This window comes from Anomalospiza imberbis, chromosome 3 (assembly GCF_031753505.1).
Source record: "Anomalospiza imberbis isolate Cuckoo-Finch-1a 21T00152 chromosome 3, ASM3175350v1, whole genome shotgun sequence".
NCBI classification, from domain to species: Eukaryota; Metazoa; Chordata; class Aves; order Passeriformes; family Viduidae; genus Anomalospiza; species Anomalospiza imberbis.
Genome location: NC_089683.1, coordinates 25162461 through 25179526, shown reverse-complemented (window position 1 = coordinate 25179526; position 17066 = coordinate 25162461). Strand labels below are relative to the sequence as shown.

Sequence of the window (17066 nt, the reverse complement as noted above, 5' to 3'; positions counted from 1 at the left end):
CTGTTCTGTTTATTCCTATTTGCCTCCTTGCCTTTCAGCTTTCACTGACACTCCCTGGGCAACAAAGACTGCTTGGGCCGAGTTCACTCCTTTCCAGGATGCAGTTCCCCTAACCAGCATACCATGCCATGGATGTTTCTCTTGAAGCAAGACACTTTGAGCACTTGATGTAGTTTTGCTGCTGAAGGTCTGTTTACAGTCTGGACAGTCCTTATGCCCCGTTGTTCCCAGAATCGCTCTTTGTAAACTGTCCCTTTCTGCCTTCCTTAAGAATTATCCTGAAATCCGTGTGTATGGGATGGCAGCCAGAGGTTGGTGGAACTGATTTAAGACGTGAGCTTATCTGCCTCATTAAATAACCAGAAGAAGCTGGCTGCAACTTTCCTTTAAAAAGCTCAGCCATACCAACAGCAGAAGATTAGGGTATAAATAATCCATTTGGCAGGGTTAATACAAAAACACCTCTCTTGCTCAGTACATCCATTTTCTTAGTTACACAGTCTCGCTGCGTCTGGCACCCACTATGGAGTTTCTATTTTGGGCAGCCCCCCGAGTGATGGCTCTCGGGGACCGCGGGGCTTTCTTCCCAAAGCGGGGTTTTTCCTGGCATGGCGAGGGAATGGAGACCCCGCTCACCAGCTGCGCTTTGAACTCACACACACCTCCCACGCAGCTCTAAGCACATAAATCCATTTGTCTGAAGGTGCATCCCCAGCTCTCCTCCTTCCCTGGGAGTGCCTGGGACCCTCAGTCACCCCTCAGGCGCTGCGCGCTCCCCGCAGTTTTGTTGTCTAAGCCTGAGGGATCAGCGCAAACTTCAGGAATGAAGCTTTCCTTCTTTTCCTCCCCCCCGCGTTCCTGGAGGCTGCCCCGGCCATCTGGCCGCATGACTCACGGCTTTTAGACCCAATGAGGGGCCGAGACAAAGGAGCCATTCTTCAGCTCAGGCTCCGAGCCGCTAGAAAAGCTGTGAGATAGGCATCTCCCTCTCTTCCTCCTGGAGACCCGGGCCCTCGTTTGGCGCAGGAGCCCCTGCGGAGCTGGCATTGTGTCCTGCTGCTCCGCTGCTGCCATTCCTCGGCACCTCCGGCTTCTTAGCTTTCTGGGCATGCCCAGGTTGTTGGTCGCAGCTGCGAGGTGTCTCCTCGCAGGCGGAGTTCGCTCCCTTGCTTGGCAAGATGCTTTTGTGTTCCCAGCTGCAGCTTTGCCACCGCTGCGTGTAGCTCAGGAAACGGAGCCCCGGGCAGAAAGGTGCTGCTGAACCAGGGCAGGAGCCCTGGCTGCCCCCTCGCTGTCCTTGGCCCTGCTGGACCCCGGCTGCCAGACAGGAAAACTATTGTCCTGAGCAGAACCATGCTGCATTGCCTAAGCATCCATCAAATGCAAGAAGCGTCTTACTTCTGCCTATTTACTGCTTGTTTCTGGGCTCTCCATGAGCTGTTTATTGAAATATACTTGTACCTAGTATATTTTTTTTTCCAGTGGGTTAAATTTCTCACTGCAGGAAAAGAGAACAAACCACTGTCCTTCTAGGTTTGAAAATAATTCTTGTTTTGTTTTCTACAACCCCAGTTAGAGGGGTAGTTGTAACTGAGAGACTCTTAGCAGATACTCTGTGTTTGTGCCTGGAAAATCTGGGTAGAAATATAGGTAAGTCTGTGGTGTCAGGGCTGTCATATATCCAAATTAATGTATTTCGACTTTGCTTCATGCGTTTTGGGCTGATCAGAAGTGCTCCCAGGTGAACTTTAAATCACAGTCGGTTTGCTGTATTCCAGTTCTGAGCTGTTGCTGCAGGTGAGCTGCCTGCTATCCTGGCAAAAATACTGAACTAAAAAGGAGAGACAAAGAAGGACAGCAATGAGCCAGTTGTAGATGTGGGGGGAAGGACCTCATAGAAGACTAAAAGGCATCATCTCTTGCTTGTATTTTTGCATGAGGTGGAGGTAATCTAGCAGTTTAAGGCAGGGAAGATACTGGGTGAATCAGGCCAGGCATAGCCAAAACAAGTGACACCTCAGGATGCAGTGCCAGACTTCAGCTGTGAAGAAACTGTGCTGATTCTCACCCCAGTGGTATAAATGTATGTTTTGTCAAGGCTGAAAGGAAGCTCCTGATCCTTTGCTGGCACTTAGCGCTATAAAAGCATCAGAGTTAAGCAGGCAGAGATCGGTGGAAGCTAAGTAGAACCTCACAGCAAAAGCAGTAGGGAATACACTGTGAGCAGGACAGGGTGACACCCCCAGGCCCGACAGGAAGCCAGCAAAATCTGGAAAGACTCTAGCTTCAGTGTTTGCATGGGTGTCTCTCTGACAACCTTGGCAGGACAGTTCAGTCCCAGAGAGCCGGGTGGGTGAGATGTTTTTTAGCAGCTGTGAACCTGGTTATTGTGTGCACTGGGCCACTCCTTCTCTCTGCTATTGTTTCACTTTTCCGGCTTTGTTCCTTTTAACTTTTCCATCTGATCAGGCCCCATAGCAATTAATACTACTGTAAACAACCACTTAAGACAGCTCCATATGCTTTAGAAATAATATTCATGTTTTCCAATTGAGAAACAACTGCATTGAATTAAACCTGCCCAGGCTATTCAGCAGGCCCTGGTGACCTTACAAACACAGCCTTGGGACAGTTATTGTCAACCCCTGCATTCTGTAGAGTAGAGCACTTCTCTTTTGCAGGATTTCCACTCTGCCAGCACTGGCTCTGTGGGCCTTGTGTTACCTATAATTACATTTACTACAGCATGTGCCAGTAAAAATAATTTGCCAGTCAGGTGTGAGCATAAAGTATAATTTAGGTGTGTGTACAGGTACTTTGTGCCTTGTAAGTACTCAAGATGTATTCTATATACACTGATGTCCTATGTGGGTAAGTATTTCTTATGGTTAGTTCATTCAGCTCCCAGAGGAAGTAGGATCTTCATTCTACTTTAGGAGTTTTTAAATTTAGGAATAATGTTCCATAAAGTTCTGTATGTGTGTCCTGTCAGTAAATTCCCCTTCCCGGATTGAAACTGCAGCTCTTACTAAGAGATCTCCCGTCTCTTTTGCATTTTCACTCAGCTACCAAGAAATTTACCTTATCTAAAGCATCAGCTGCAAATGCAGTGCTGCTGGTTGTAGGACAGTCCTGCAGAAGAGCCCTGCTCTCTTCCATCCCCCAACCGCAGTCCTGGCTCTTTGCTCTTCAGCAGTTCTGTTGCATGGTCATTTTCTTCACTTTCACTGTCTGCAGCTGAATATTTACAGTACAATCAGCTGCCAATATCTTAGTGAGAAACACAGCAAAATCTTTTCTGTTTCTGAAAATTTCTGCTTTTGCTCAGGCTACTCTGTCCTGAATTCCTAGGGATATAATCAGGAATAATTTAATTGTGTTTTCCTTACAGCCTGTTTTATGGTGTCAGGGGAGCTCTCCAGTGCATTCACTATGTTATCTCGGTGCTTACTGATATATACCTTCATCCAGCTGATAGCTCTTTGCTTAGTTTACTATTTAAGCCACTGAATTTTGCCAGTATTTGCCAGGAAAACTCCCCTGCATGGTTCAAATTTCTGTCCATAATGTGTGCATTTTACCCAGCATATGCTCCTCAATATTTCAGCCCAAGCTCATGAACTGACTGCTTAAAACCAGCGCCAGATGCACAACAGTTGTGACCCTTGGGACATGGGCATTTGTTCTGCTCTCCTGCCAGGGCAAACTCCACTGCTGGAGCTGCTCTGTGGCACAGGTATTGCCAGCTCAGTGTAAAGCCTGAGCAGATGCTGGAGGCAAATATATCTGCCTCTGTACCCTAGCCGACTCCAAACCATTTTGTGGTGACTCTTTGTTCTACCTTCTTCCTTGTTGTCCTTATGAAAATCAGTAGGAGAGCTCATTTCCAGAAGGATACCCCAACCATATAATGAGGAGAGTGAGTTTTTTGCAAGCTGTAAAGCACATGTCCATTCTTTATTTAAAAATCTTTTACAGCTCTTGTGATTAAGACTAAAGATTTTAGGCAGGATGTATTTTATTCTCAGCAGTCTTTCTGCAGTCAGTCTGTCCTTACAAGAGAGATTATTATCAGTAGCTTTCCATGAAAAATCAATGTAAACTAGATGTATCTGCGAGTCGGATTATACTAATGAGAACTGCACAAACTCCATTACCAGATTCAATAAAATATTTTCCTTTTTTAAATTTGGCTTCCAGCTTAGAACAGCCTTCAAACTATTCCATTAGTGCTGCTGACTCCCCTTTCTGTTAGGCTAAAAGCTGAGATAACGTGTGCTCAGAGCAAGTGAATGATGCAAGATGATCAGTATGCCAGTACAGCTGTGCTGGAGATTTGCAGTTGCATTTAAACCATTGGTAAATTTACACAAGCATTTCAGAGATCAGACTAACTGGCTTCAAGGCAGAGCACAGTACCTTCCTCCTCTTGATACAGATGTCATTAGTTCTGGGAAGAACGGGAGTACCGCAGAATTATTTATACAGCCAGCACTATTTGCTTTAAGGCATGATCTCTGAAGTGAAAATAGTCTCAGAGATTCTAAAAACTTATTTCTGACTAAAATAAGCAAATAAGTAAGGTCTTGTAAACCAAACGAAGAAGTACGGAACCCTTCCAATGTTTTTATGAAGTCATTTGTTGACACAACTCAGCGATGAGGACATTAAAGGAGGAATATTTAATAAATATTTTGCTGCCCTCCACTGGACTAGCAACAGTATAGCCCAGCAAGCACGGTACCATGGGACCGTTTTACTTCAGAGGCAATTGAAGATGTGTGTTCTACCTCAACTGAGCATTACAGGGGGTTTTGAAGCTAAAACTGGATGGTTGTGATTTCAAACTGAAAAATATTAAAGATCTGCCTGGTAGAGCAGAGTGACCCATCAGGTTCCTGTGAAGGTGTGGACCAGAAATTGTTACACATTCAGAGTCCAGAGGGATTTACTCTTTCTACCCTAATCAGAAGAGCAATACAGAAGTGGGGGTTTGTGCATAGGTACCTGGAAATAGGAAAAAATTACTCCTTTCTCTACTCCTGTAATATTTTGATCTATGAATATGAGATATCTGCAGGCATCTGTGCCTGTAGATAGATTTTGTGCTTAGTCATTGTACATAACTTCTGTGGTTTATAGCAATGATGTCATGTTGACCTTGCCATTAATTCATTAGAAACTTTGTACCTGCTATAGTCCTTGGCAGAGGACTAACATCACTATTGTATCTAGAAATATTTATTATTAAAATATTTTCTAGTTTGAATAATGCTTGAGACGATAGCCTGAAGGAATTGCTTTATCAAACCAGGACACTGAGGCAGTCACTGGGACTGAAGGGCAAAACATTCTTGTGAAAGTAGAGAAATGACAGCTTAGAAGGGAAGGGGATTTGCAAAAACACCAAAGAAGTAGCACATCTGCATGGACAGGGCTCAGAATTGGTTGCTGAGAAGACTGGAAGAAATATTCACTGTGTACCACTGTGTACAGTTGGGAAATTTCCTGTGTAAGGGACATTTTTGATGACCATAGGCTTGACACATGATGTGGCAGAACACTTCCTTTGGAATTCATTAGGTTTCTATTTGTATATTGCAGACCATATATCGAGCTGGCCCACTGTGGCAAGGGACAGTTGTTGAGTTTGGCTATGAATATTTTTACCACTTATTTTGTTCTGACATTTTCGTATGAAACAGAGGAAGTGGAAACAAGAACAAGAAACATTAGTCTGTTTGTTTTCGGTCCAAGAAACTAGGCATGATTCATATCAGACAATAAAAATGAACCACTCGATAACCAAACTCTGAAGAGCCTGAAATGTGGTGGTAGCTGCTTGTATGAGGATGGCCATGTTTGTTTTTTTTTATAATGTTCATATAATTTGCAGTTGCTGTCTCAGTATTATAATTGAAAGGATTATGACAGAACAGATTTTAGCTCCAGTCTTTGTTTCAAAGCTACTTAATAGCTACTATACTAGATTTAATTTATCCTAGTTGATAATCATGCTGCTACTCTCCTGGTTCAAGTTTTACCTTACTATTCCTCCAAATGTCAACAATCTGTTTTGTTGTTGTTGTTGTATTTGTAATGTTGCTTTTCTGTATTGCAGAAGTTCTATCCACCACAGTGTATCCATACCAGATGGCTGTTCTTTGTGACTGCCACTAACACACAGCATTTGGTTAACTGTGTTAGAGGAATTCTTGCATTTGATTTCTCTCTCTTTTCTTCATAAGAACATGTGATTTTATTCAGCATGAGGAATTTTATTAAAAAAAAGAACAACTATTTAATCTCCAGTTCATACGAGAAGTTTTTAATGTTGTATTATAGGACTATTAAAAGCAATTTTTTTTCCCCAAGGTATCAAGTACAAAATGTTCAAGCTGTCTTTAAGGTAAATATACACATACTTTAGCAAAAATGGCTTTTTAATAATTACAAGATTTGTTTTGACATGAGTAATTTTGATCTTTACCTTCTATAAATAAAGAGGAAAAGTCCTCTTGGCTGGATGTTATGGTGATAATGATAAGAAATAAATCTGTTTAATATCTTACCTTCCTATGCAGAAAAATGTTATTCATGTCTGGATAATTAAATTCAGGAAACAGGAAAGAGAAAATCATCAAAACCATGTGAAAAAAAAAAGGCAGCTACAATAATGATCTAGTGAAAGTCAGTAGAAGAAAGCTGACTTTTTAGAGCAAACTTTCACAGTAAACTGTAAGTGTTACATTCAACACCTAAATTCACTTCTCAGCAAAACAGGGTTAAATTATCCCACTTCTCAAAGGTTTTAACACATGTTGGTTGAAATTCTATTATTTTTCTGCCAAAGGTGAGGAGGTGCTATGTTAATGTTCTACCCATGGAAGATGCTATCTGCTGCTTTGTTGTTGCAGAGGATTCTTCAAACTAAATTTCAAAAGAATTATTGTGTACATTTCTAGATCCTGATTTTATAGATTTACATGTGTAGCACTTATAAATATTTTGTTCTCTGTAGGGGTAGAGTATGTTTAGACAGAGATTCAGAGCACATTAAAAAAAGAACACTTACAAGGTCATCAACATTTTTTTTAATGTTCAGACTTTTTTTTGTATAAAAATAACTTCAAGACTAATGCTTAATAGGTTGTTTGTACCACACTATCACTAACGGTGATCAGAATCACCAGTAAATGTCTGAATGACAGATATATATATATATATATATGTATAATGTATCATACCACTCATACAGTGCAATTTCAGGTTGTTTTGGTTCTACTGGTGATACTCTGCAGTACTTCATTATGCCTGTATTTAATCAATGCTGCAGGTGTGCAAACATAAAAATGGTCTCTCATTCCTTTTTCCTTATATCTGAAATTTCTCATTTAGAATTAGTCGAAAATACTATTTTTGTTACAATAAGCATGCTTTGATAAAGAGAAATGGAAAAGTAACCATTCTTTTTCTTCATAGATTACCCATGATATTTTAAAATTGAAATAGCCCAACAAATACTAAAATAAAACATGTTTTGTGGGTTTGTTTTATTTTTTTCTTTTCCTGAGAGAAATGGACTTAAGTCTCATGGAATTAAAAATGACCTCTTTTATTATAACATAACCTTCCTTTTTTAATATATAAATGTATATATGTTATTATCTATTTATATGTGTTTATTTCCTTTGTCTATAGAAGAATTAAGAGACATCCTGAACTGTACCTTCATTTAGGATACAATTTAACATTAAGCTTAAAATGGTTTACTTTCTCATGAAAATGAATAGAAAACATCCAAAGATTATGCTATTTTATAAAGTAACCCACCAAATTTGTTTCTAAATCTATGAGTGGGTTTTCAGTGTATTCTGAAATCATAAATGTTCTTTATTGGTGTAACATGCCATGTATCAGTACAGAAACACTGGTGCTGAGCTCTGTGTATGGCTTCAAGATTTCCACAGACAATCCAGTGCTGCCACAGTCCATGGTCTGCAGAGAGACACTGCAGCTACAATTACACAACTGAAGCCCACGTATAAATTAAGTAGATGCAACTGGCTTTCATGCAGCTGGATAAGAAATGCATTTCCTGACAAAACGCTGCCTTTTTGTGTCTAATGGAATGTGTATGGAATAAGCAACTCTGAACAGCAGATATTTTTTTTCCCAGGGCAAGCAGTCATTGTTAGAGCTGGGGAAGGAAATGTCTCATACCTTCCGACTAGCCTGTTGGTTTGAAAGTGCATTTACTGTAGAATGCACCAGGTAGCCAAAAGAAGGAAATTCATAAAAACTACATTGAGCTTTCTTAAGGGAGATACCAAGTAATCAATTTAGGTGCAGATTCACATGTGGGGAGCTGGGACTGTGTGTTCTTCAGTCCAAACCATCTTAAACTTCTGGTTTTAATAGGCAATGAGGAAGCAAGTCCATAACTTTGTCTTTGTCTGACTTCCTCTGAGGCAGCCAACAACCCCTTGGGAATCACGAGTGCCAGAGCTGTGCATCCCCTTGGCCTTCAGACTTTATTGGAAAGAAGAGGAGTGTCTTCGTTCCTTTGAATTGCAAAACCTGACAGTTTTAAAATATAGTCCAGGAAATAACCAAACCAGATACATTTTCTACTGGCAGCAATCACAAGGTGCTTCTTCATAATTATCTGCCTCTAAATAACAATTCCACTCCTAAAGTCAAACAGATGGGCAGAAAACTCTACCATGGACAAATTTGTGAAGATCCACCCCAAATAAATGAAAAAAAAAAAAAATTCCAGACTGCAATATTCAAACTTCTTCAGGGATTCAGATTGTCTGGGGCAAATGAGATAGCTGCAGTTGAAAAAATCAGCTCACAAAATGTAGCCCACTACAGAAATCCTGCCATGAATCACAGGAAAAGCTCTATGTAAGTTATAAATCAAGCTCTCTGTGATTTTTTTTTTTAGGAGACAAGACACTACTAAACAAAGAGATCATTGTGTTAATGCAATCAATACACATAAAAGCACCTTGAGATCACTCACTTTGGTTGTGCTGGAAGACAACCTCAAAGGATCAGGTAAGTGCGCAACCTGTTCTTGGTAGTCTCACCTGCTGTGCAGCTGTCAGAGCAGTGCTGAGTGTTGTAGGGAGAGTGGCCCTGGTGTCTTCAGCAGAGGTTTGTTGAAGAATAAAAATCAAAATAGTGACCTTTTGTTCCTTGAACTTACCAGACATATGGGTAATTAGTCTCAGGAAATGTTGTGCTGCCAAATCCTTTAACTACTCATCTTAAAATGTGATGTGGATATCTCTGCTGCATTAGAGGATGATGAAAATAGCCATTTGAGAAACCTTGGAAGTGTGATTTATTGAATGGATCTTTTCTCTATTTGTCAGCAGGCATATTCTAACAGTCCTTACATGTATTTTTCTTGCAGTGTGGCTTACCCAAAAGGCTTCCCATCCGAGTAGCCCATCACTGCGGCCTTTTGAGTTTGTGACCGGCTCAGGTGGAATTTACAGCAAGTCAGTAGTTCTGGCAGCAAAGACCATGTTGTCATTCATGTACTGACAGAAGGGAAATCTTTGTGTCTCTTCTGTACCACACCAGATCAAACACTCATGCTTAGGAAAGATTTTAATGGTCCTTGGCAAAAGATAGCATTGAGCAAGAAAGGAAATAAGGCAAAATTATTTCTTGATTGTTAGAAGGTCCATTCTATCCCTTAAAGTAAGGAGAGCAACACTTGAAGATAGGAATATATTTTGCCATGAAGCCATCACCTCTTTTGGTTGGTGGATCAGGCAGGTGGGTCACCGTTTTCTTCTTCCTGGTACCCGACAGTGTCTGATGCTGACTGCTTCCCTGATGGCACTCACAAGTGAGTTATTTTTCTGAGAGTTTAACCAGTTTTTTTTCCCTAGTGCACCATTTTCCACCCTTGTGTAATCTCTTAAGGAATGTCTTCTTTTCATTACAGTCAGTATCCTTTTATTTTTATTTTGGTGGGACTTTTTTGCTTGCTTGTTTGTTTTGTTTTGTAAGTCTGCCAAAAGCAGTCACTTTTACTGAGAATTTTTAACAATCTTCAGGCAGATTCCCACCCCAACTCCATCATCCATTTATTGATCTTATAGAAATAGGGGAAAAGATTCTTGATTTTTACTAGAATAATCAAGCTTTTAATTGTGGAAAGCTTGTTTTTCTTTTTTCTTATATCAGAGTTAGCTCTCTTAGGAGTTCTTTACAACTAGTCAGTGTTTTTCTTGCAAATGGAATTAAGTATTATTTATCCAGCTCCTCCCTCTAGTGGTGACCATAGGGCTCAAACCAGAAGAAAGTTTTCATGCTTGTGTGCTTAATATCTACAAGTCTCACAATCCTGTGTATTGGTGGCACCTTTTTTTTTTTTCTGTAAATTTAGTGTTGTGTTTACTAACTAAGTCTGCTATTCGTGAAAGAGTTTACTGTATTAATTTTACCATTTTTTGTGGATACTGAATGGAAGAAATTAAGAGGGAAAGACAGCAATTGGAGTAAAATTAGGTACTATACTTTGAATTAAAAGTTGTTCCTCATAAAGCTGCAGACAGTGAGTATTTGACCTAGAATTTTCAATTTGAAAATAAAATTATTTTATTTTTGAAATCAGTAGAGATGTAATTGCCTCCTAGTCTGTATTCAATTAGAAGACTCTGCAGTTTCTCCACAGGACCTGAAATCTTTAAGGGGGGAACCTCCTGGATACATGTAGAGATGAGTTTAACCAGCAGAGCAGTGTTGGGGCCTGTGTGGAAGCAGTGGCTTCACTGGGCTGATGGACACGGTGGCTGCAGTGCTTGAGTGGTCACAAGCTGTGTCCAGGTGCAGAACAAGGCTTTGGTATGTGGGTTTGTTTAATTAATGTATTCGTTTTCTAGTTAGTGTCATGGTGTGTGTAGTTAGACAATTATTTTATGTGTCTCTGAGATACTCTTAAAGAAACTTGAAATTCTCTGTAATGCAGATAAAGCCTGCTTGGAAGGCTGCTGGAAACTTCCCGATACAGCCAGGCTGTGCTCTCTTCCCGGCAGTGCAGGCTTCCTCTCATGATTGCTTTTCCTGGTGATTATTTAATATGAGCTTGCCAGTTCTCCCTAATTCTCTGTGATTGTCTGAGAACATGCAGCTTTTTTATTGACTGCACAGCTGAAATGAATTTATAAACAGAAATAGCAAGTTTTAGTCTCACTCTGTATATGAAGCAGGAACATTTGGAAACTGATTTTTTTTTTTGTCAAAATGAAGCTACTGATGCTCATAGTGAGTTCTGCCTGTGGAGAGGACTTAGAAGGGGGATTGGGGTTTAGGAATGGATCAGAGTTGCTGTGCCTGTGAGCGAGCCTGCTGCTGTGTAGGTCACCTCCTGAGGGGTGGATGGGTGCCCTGCTTGATGTGGGAATTGCAGGAGCCCCAAAACATTTATGTGATTGCACTTGCAGTGTCTGCCAAGGGACAGCTCTGCTACAAGAATTTACAGCCTTTCTAATGTACTCTGAGAAGAAGCAGCTTTGTGGTTCCTTGCACAGCAAAAATAAAAGCAAAGCCAGAACCAAGTTTTGTTCCCAAGAGCTGCTTGCTGCAGTCCCAGCTGGTTGCCTGCACTTGGCACAGACGGGCTGTCCCTCTCCACCTCCTCTCCTCCTCCACGTCTGCACAGCCTTTGTCTTTGGAATCTTCTTCCCAGATGCAGGGGAAGAAAAGGCCTGCCAGCTCTCCAGTGCTTGTTCCTCCCCAACTTGCAGAGTCACTGAAACTCATTTGCCAGCAAATTTGCCTTTGGATGGAAATCAGAACTTGAAAATAAATAATGCCTCTTCATTGCCACCATGGAGACAGTGCTGAACTCGGTGTCGCTGGAAACCCACAAAGCCAGTGCGTCAGCAGCATTCAGCAAAGGCATGGAGCCCCAGGCCACCAGAAAACCTTTAAACATAGTCAGCTGTCCCTGAGGAGCTCTCCATGTCCACATGGAAGTGCTGTTAATTTCCTTTCATGGCCCATTTTTCTTTTACTACAACTATGAAGGACAAAAAGGACAGTCTGAAAGAGTTATAAATATAGCAGCCACATGCTGCAGTTTCGATACCAAAACAAGGTACCACCCTTCTCCTACCAAGCCAGCTCTGAATCAAATAGGGTGAGAAGCAGGGCAGCATCAGGGTGCAGGTAGTCAGCACAATTTTTTGATTGCCTGCACACTGTGATCGCACAAAAATCTACAAATGTTTTCCTACATCTCTCCCCTCTGGTGGTGGAAAAGCACCTGGGCTCCAGAAATCTGGCCTTGTGTAAGACTTGCTTGGCTCCTCTCAGCAGAGAAGAAGAAAGGGCCATAGTGTGTTGAGGATGGCTGCTGTGGGATTTGGGCTTTTAGTCACTCATTGAGAAGTAACATACACTTATTATTCTCTGTGGGGGAAAAAAAAAAAATTCACAGACTCAAGCATTCTGGTGTCACTCTGAGCAAGCTGTCATCCTAACAGCCAGACCTAAAAGTACATGGAGGAAGCTGAGAGGTTTTAAGCACTACTGTCATGGTAGGCTGTGCTCTAGTACCTGATCTCATCTGCACTGTGCTCTTACATGTCCTACGTGTGTGATGTGAAGGTTTCTGAAGCTCAGCTGTCACATTTGCCAAATGCTGTAGGCTGCACTAGAAATGCTGGTTTCTCAGCTGTGAGTGTTACTCAGAGTATAGGCTGCTGTGGGAATCAGTCCTAGGGTTAGTAATGGCAGCATCTTCTCCTTGCACCTGCAGGACTGTACTGAGCTACAGGGCAAAAGTACAATATCTTCTGCCTCAAGGTGTAACTAGAAGATGAACAGAAGGTGCTGTGCTTCACATAGTTATTTAAAAATATTCAACAGTAATAAATTCACTTAGAGATGACAAAATTAATTTATCTATTGTTAGCAGAGTTCTAGGTGATCCAATAGAGTATTGAATTGTCAGAGTTGTGGCACAATGGAACATTTTTAGTGGATTTCTACTTTCATAGGTCTCTGATTAAATTTTCTTTTTATTTCCTTAATGAAGACAACGCTTTTCTTCTTCAGGCAATAGTAGTTTAAGGTGAGAAAGGTTGGAAAAGCGTACAGGTGGATAGAATAGAATTTGCCTTCTATTGTGCTTTAAAAAGTCTGACATATGTTGCTACCAAGCAAGCTAACATTAAATTTTAAGGAGAAAGTTAGTACCTTGACAAGGAGCTATGCAACTTTTTCATCAGACTTTTTATATGAAATTTTTATCTGTAAATGGTAAATATAGGGAGGATGAATTACCTTCATGAGGGAGGAGAATTACCTTCTTTTACAAATTATATTAGATGCTTCCTTTGTGTAGCTCCTTTACATCCACAGAACCTTAGACTAAGAAACTTGGTCTGTATGAAGATACGGAAATTGCTTAAAGTTACATAATTGCTTGAAAAATTAGATGTGATCAGTAATATAAAATTGCTATTTTGGTGGACAGGTTTTTAATGCTGTAGTATTTTCTGTATTATGAATGCATTTCTCTTTCAAAGGGGGACAGCACTGTGCCTGTTTTAAATTTTCCCTTCGATACCTATGTGTGTCCCCTGCAGTTTAAGTGTATTATTAGAGTCTAAAGTTGAAATACATGTAACATCATGCCATTATCTTCAACAGAGCAATAAAATTGTTATTACTGAAGGCAGCTGGTAGTACAAATTACTTTTTTCCCTTTGGGGAGTATCTGAAGGACTTGAAACAGAGGACAGCCCGAAGCAAAAGCAGAGAAGATTTTATGACTTGTCTCCTACGTGAAGGTTTTGTATTACTGTTACTGTTGTCTTTCCACGTTCCATTGTCTAATTTCAACCAAATGTGAGTCATCTCAGAGTAAGAAGTCAAGGTCCCACAAGCTTTGGGAAATACAAAATAATGAACTTTAAAACATGAAAACCTAAACACCAGGAGTGGCTGGGGTTAGCACTCTCGTTTGAGCAAGAGAAACAGAACACAGCCTCTCTTTTTCCTGGCAGCGGAGGCTGGTCAGGCAGCAAATGCCATCCATGCCCTGTCAGAGGTCTGGACTAGCTGCAGCTTGTGCCAGATTTCCCCTTGTGCCAAACTGTGTAAAGGCTGACAGAAGATATGGAAGGGAAACAAGGGCAGAATAGTCTATAATGGGGATGTGTAAGGATCAGTGGTGACAAAACATACTGAAACAACTTTCATTTTTTTTGCTGTGAGTCTCCCTGCTACTGCAACCATTGCCAATTATGGTTTCAAAACAGAGAAACAAATTTGAAAGTCCTGTGGTAGGGAAAGGCTTGGTGCGCAAGTGGTGATACCAATGACTCAAAAGACAGTTCTCTTCTTGCTGAGTGAATACTGAATTGGTGCTGCAGGATTTCTGTAGAATGACACCTTACTGACCATGAGCTTTTCCTGATGACTTTCAGAAATTTATTTCTGGTTACTTATGGTTTTTGAATTATCTTCTTTTTTTTTTCTATCACAGAAATAGAGAGACTAAAACTTTCCCTGTTGTTAGACACAGAAGGATGTTTCTAGGGAAGCTCTGTGGCTTGCTGACTCTGAATTTAGCCTTACAAGGAAATTAAACCAATCTGATAAGATCACAGATATTTGCTTGTAAATTTTTTCTTATTTTTGTAAAAGCCATATTTTAAAACAACTACATTTGAAGATATGACTATAAACATAATTTTAGCCTTAGCTGGATACTAGAAGAAGGCAGTACAGCCAAACACTGTTAACCAGATAATTACAGGGAAATTAGGTAGCATTTTGGTGAGATTTTTAGAAGGAGCTGTTTCTACTTTATTTTCCTAATGTTTCTAAAGCTCCTTAGTTACAGGGACTACCTTTTCTAGAAATTCTTACAATTATAAGTGTGTGAAAGAATGTTCTTGGTGCAAACTTCTGCTTCTGCAGACAGCATGAGGAAGTAATGTGCCAGGAGCTGCCCCCTCTACAGAAACTTGCTGGTGGTTTATCCAGTACACTGGGGTATTCGTGTATATCCTGGGCACTAGGTAAGTGTACTGGAAGAGAAAAATAGGCCCATTTCACAAATAAAAATGTAGCTGAAGCACAGACATGGAACATGAAGGACCTTTATTGGTGTAATGTTATATTTGATTTTGTGAGAGCTTGTGAGCTTGCTTCTGAGTCCTAGTCCTGTAAACACTAAATTGTTCATACCACAGCTGTTATGGCTAGTCACAAATAAAGATTTGCAGAGCTGATGATTTCAGAGCCTGGCTTTGTTCAGAGTATTTTGTAATTCCTTCTCTTTTTAAATCTAAGGTTTTTTTTGTGGTAGAAGAAAACCTAACAGCTAGGACTTTTCTATTGATTTATATGAGCCTTTTAGATAGAAGATGAATTTGATATAGATCTTAATGAAAAATGTTTTTCATAAGAATATTTTCCATGTTGGAAAATAAATTTTCTAATATTAGGAAATGGCTCATTCATGACTGATTGTATTTATTATACCACAGCTTTTCTTCAGTTAATTATATAAAGCACATAATAGATAATGCTGTCTTAGGCCCAGTTTTTATGTCTGTTGTTGACTTCAGTGTGTGGCTCTAGGTGTTCTTACTTCATGATATTTGAGCTGCTGTTAGAAAAAAAAAATCATTTGTTTTCCTAAGGGCTTTTTTCAGGCAGTGATTACTGGAGTGTCTTCTCTGTTTTCTGATGAGCTAGATTTATTTGACAATACCTTGTATGCCAAAGGAGTCTTCTTATATCTCCTTCAAAGCTGTGAAACTGAGGAAAAAAGAACAAAGTTTGGAGTGGGGAGAAAAGACACTATTGTGGTATTAAAAGACACGTCAAAGCCCCTGAAAATGTATGTTCCACTGTATTGCTGCCCACTAAGACCCTGGAATTTGCTACCTGCTCATAATCACACAGAGGAAGGACTTGTTTCCTGGGACATCTTTTGAAATAAACACAAAGGAGAGTTTTCATATGAGATAGCCACTGGGTGGCAGAAGTAGATCAGAAAAAAATGGTACTCAAACAGGAAGGATATACAAGTCTAGCCATTAAACTATTTTGTAGCAGCACTATATCTGACACCTGAGCTGGATGTGTTTGAGAATAATATATGATGAGATAATATATTAGATAGAGGGTTTTTTTTACTCTCTTCCCCTTTCTGTATGTAAGAAGTTGTTGATTTCTGGATTTACACATTCTCATCCCTCCTTTCTTTTTTCCTCACCAACTACAGAAACAGCATTTTCAGAGCAAAAGAGGGCATGGACTGCCCTGCCTTATGATCCTTTTCTTTCCACCCCTTTTGATGGAAGATGCTGTGGCTGCAGCTGGAGGCTCTGCTGTTCTGCTCCCTTTCTGAGCAGAACTTGCTGTTTTGGAAAAATTACAGAGGGAGGTGTCTTAAGTTCTGTCTACTCCAATGCTGCCATAGCTAAAAGCAGTTTTTAGTATTGATACAATGAAGAGTCCTTCCAAAGGTACTTGTGCTCAGGTGATCCAGGTCCTGGAGCTGATCACTTTTACCTGTAGCTCTCCCTTTGTCTGACCTGGGTTTGTAACTCAAACCAGTTTAAGAGAGGACCTGAACCCAATGTAAAATAGTGGGCAATTAGTTAAGAGATGTAGAGGGAAGCTGATAAATTGAATAGTGATTAACAGTTCCCACCCCACTGTGGTTAGTACCTGACAAGTTTAAGTGAGCACAGTGAAAATGAAGGTAAAGGGGCAGGAGTTATGGACTTGGAAAGCAATTAAGAACCAACAGGTAAGCTTTATCCTTAAACATGTTTATGATAAAGACTAAATTTAAAACACAGTCTACATGTTCCTGTCATATGTAATTCTGTTAGGAGCAAAGCTCACACTGTGATACAGCACGCTTCCTTATGGGTGTGTGCACACCCTGTTGTGATAACTGAACATCCTTCATCTGTCCACTGTAAAGCCCCCAAATCCTAAGTGACCTAAGAATCCTGAATATAATGTTTTATAAGAATATAATATAAGGGTTTGTAAGAATATAG

The 17066-nt window shown here is 40.3% G+C and overlaps 1 long non-coding RNA gene across 1 annotated transcript; it reads left to right on the top strand.

The window, feature by feature from the left end:
- Positions 1-1290: 1290 nt before the first annotated feature.
- LOC137470406 (uncharacterized) lies at positions 1291-16402 on the top strand. Its single transcript, XR_010997039.1, has 3 exons — positions 1291-1650; positions 8954-9066; positions 16277-16402. It is a non-coding gene; the product is annotated as an uncharacterized lncRNA (long non-coding RNA).
- Positions 16403-17066: the final 664 nt, after the last annotated feature.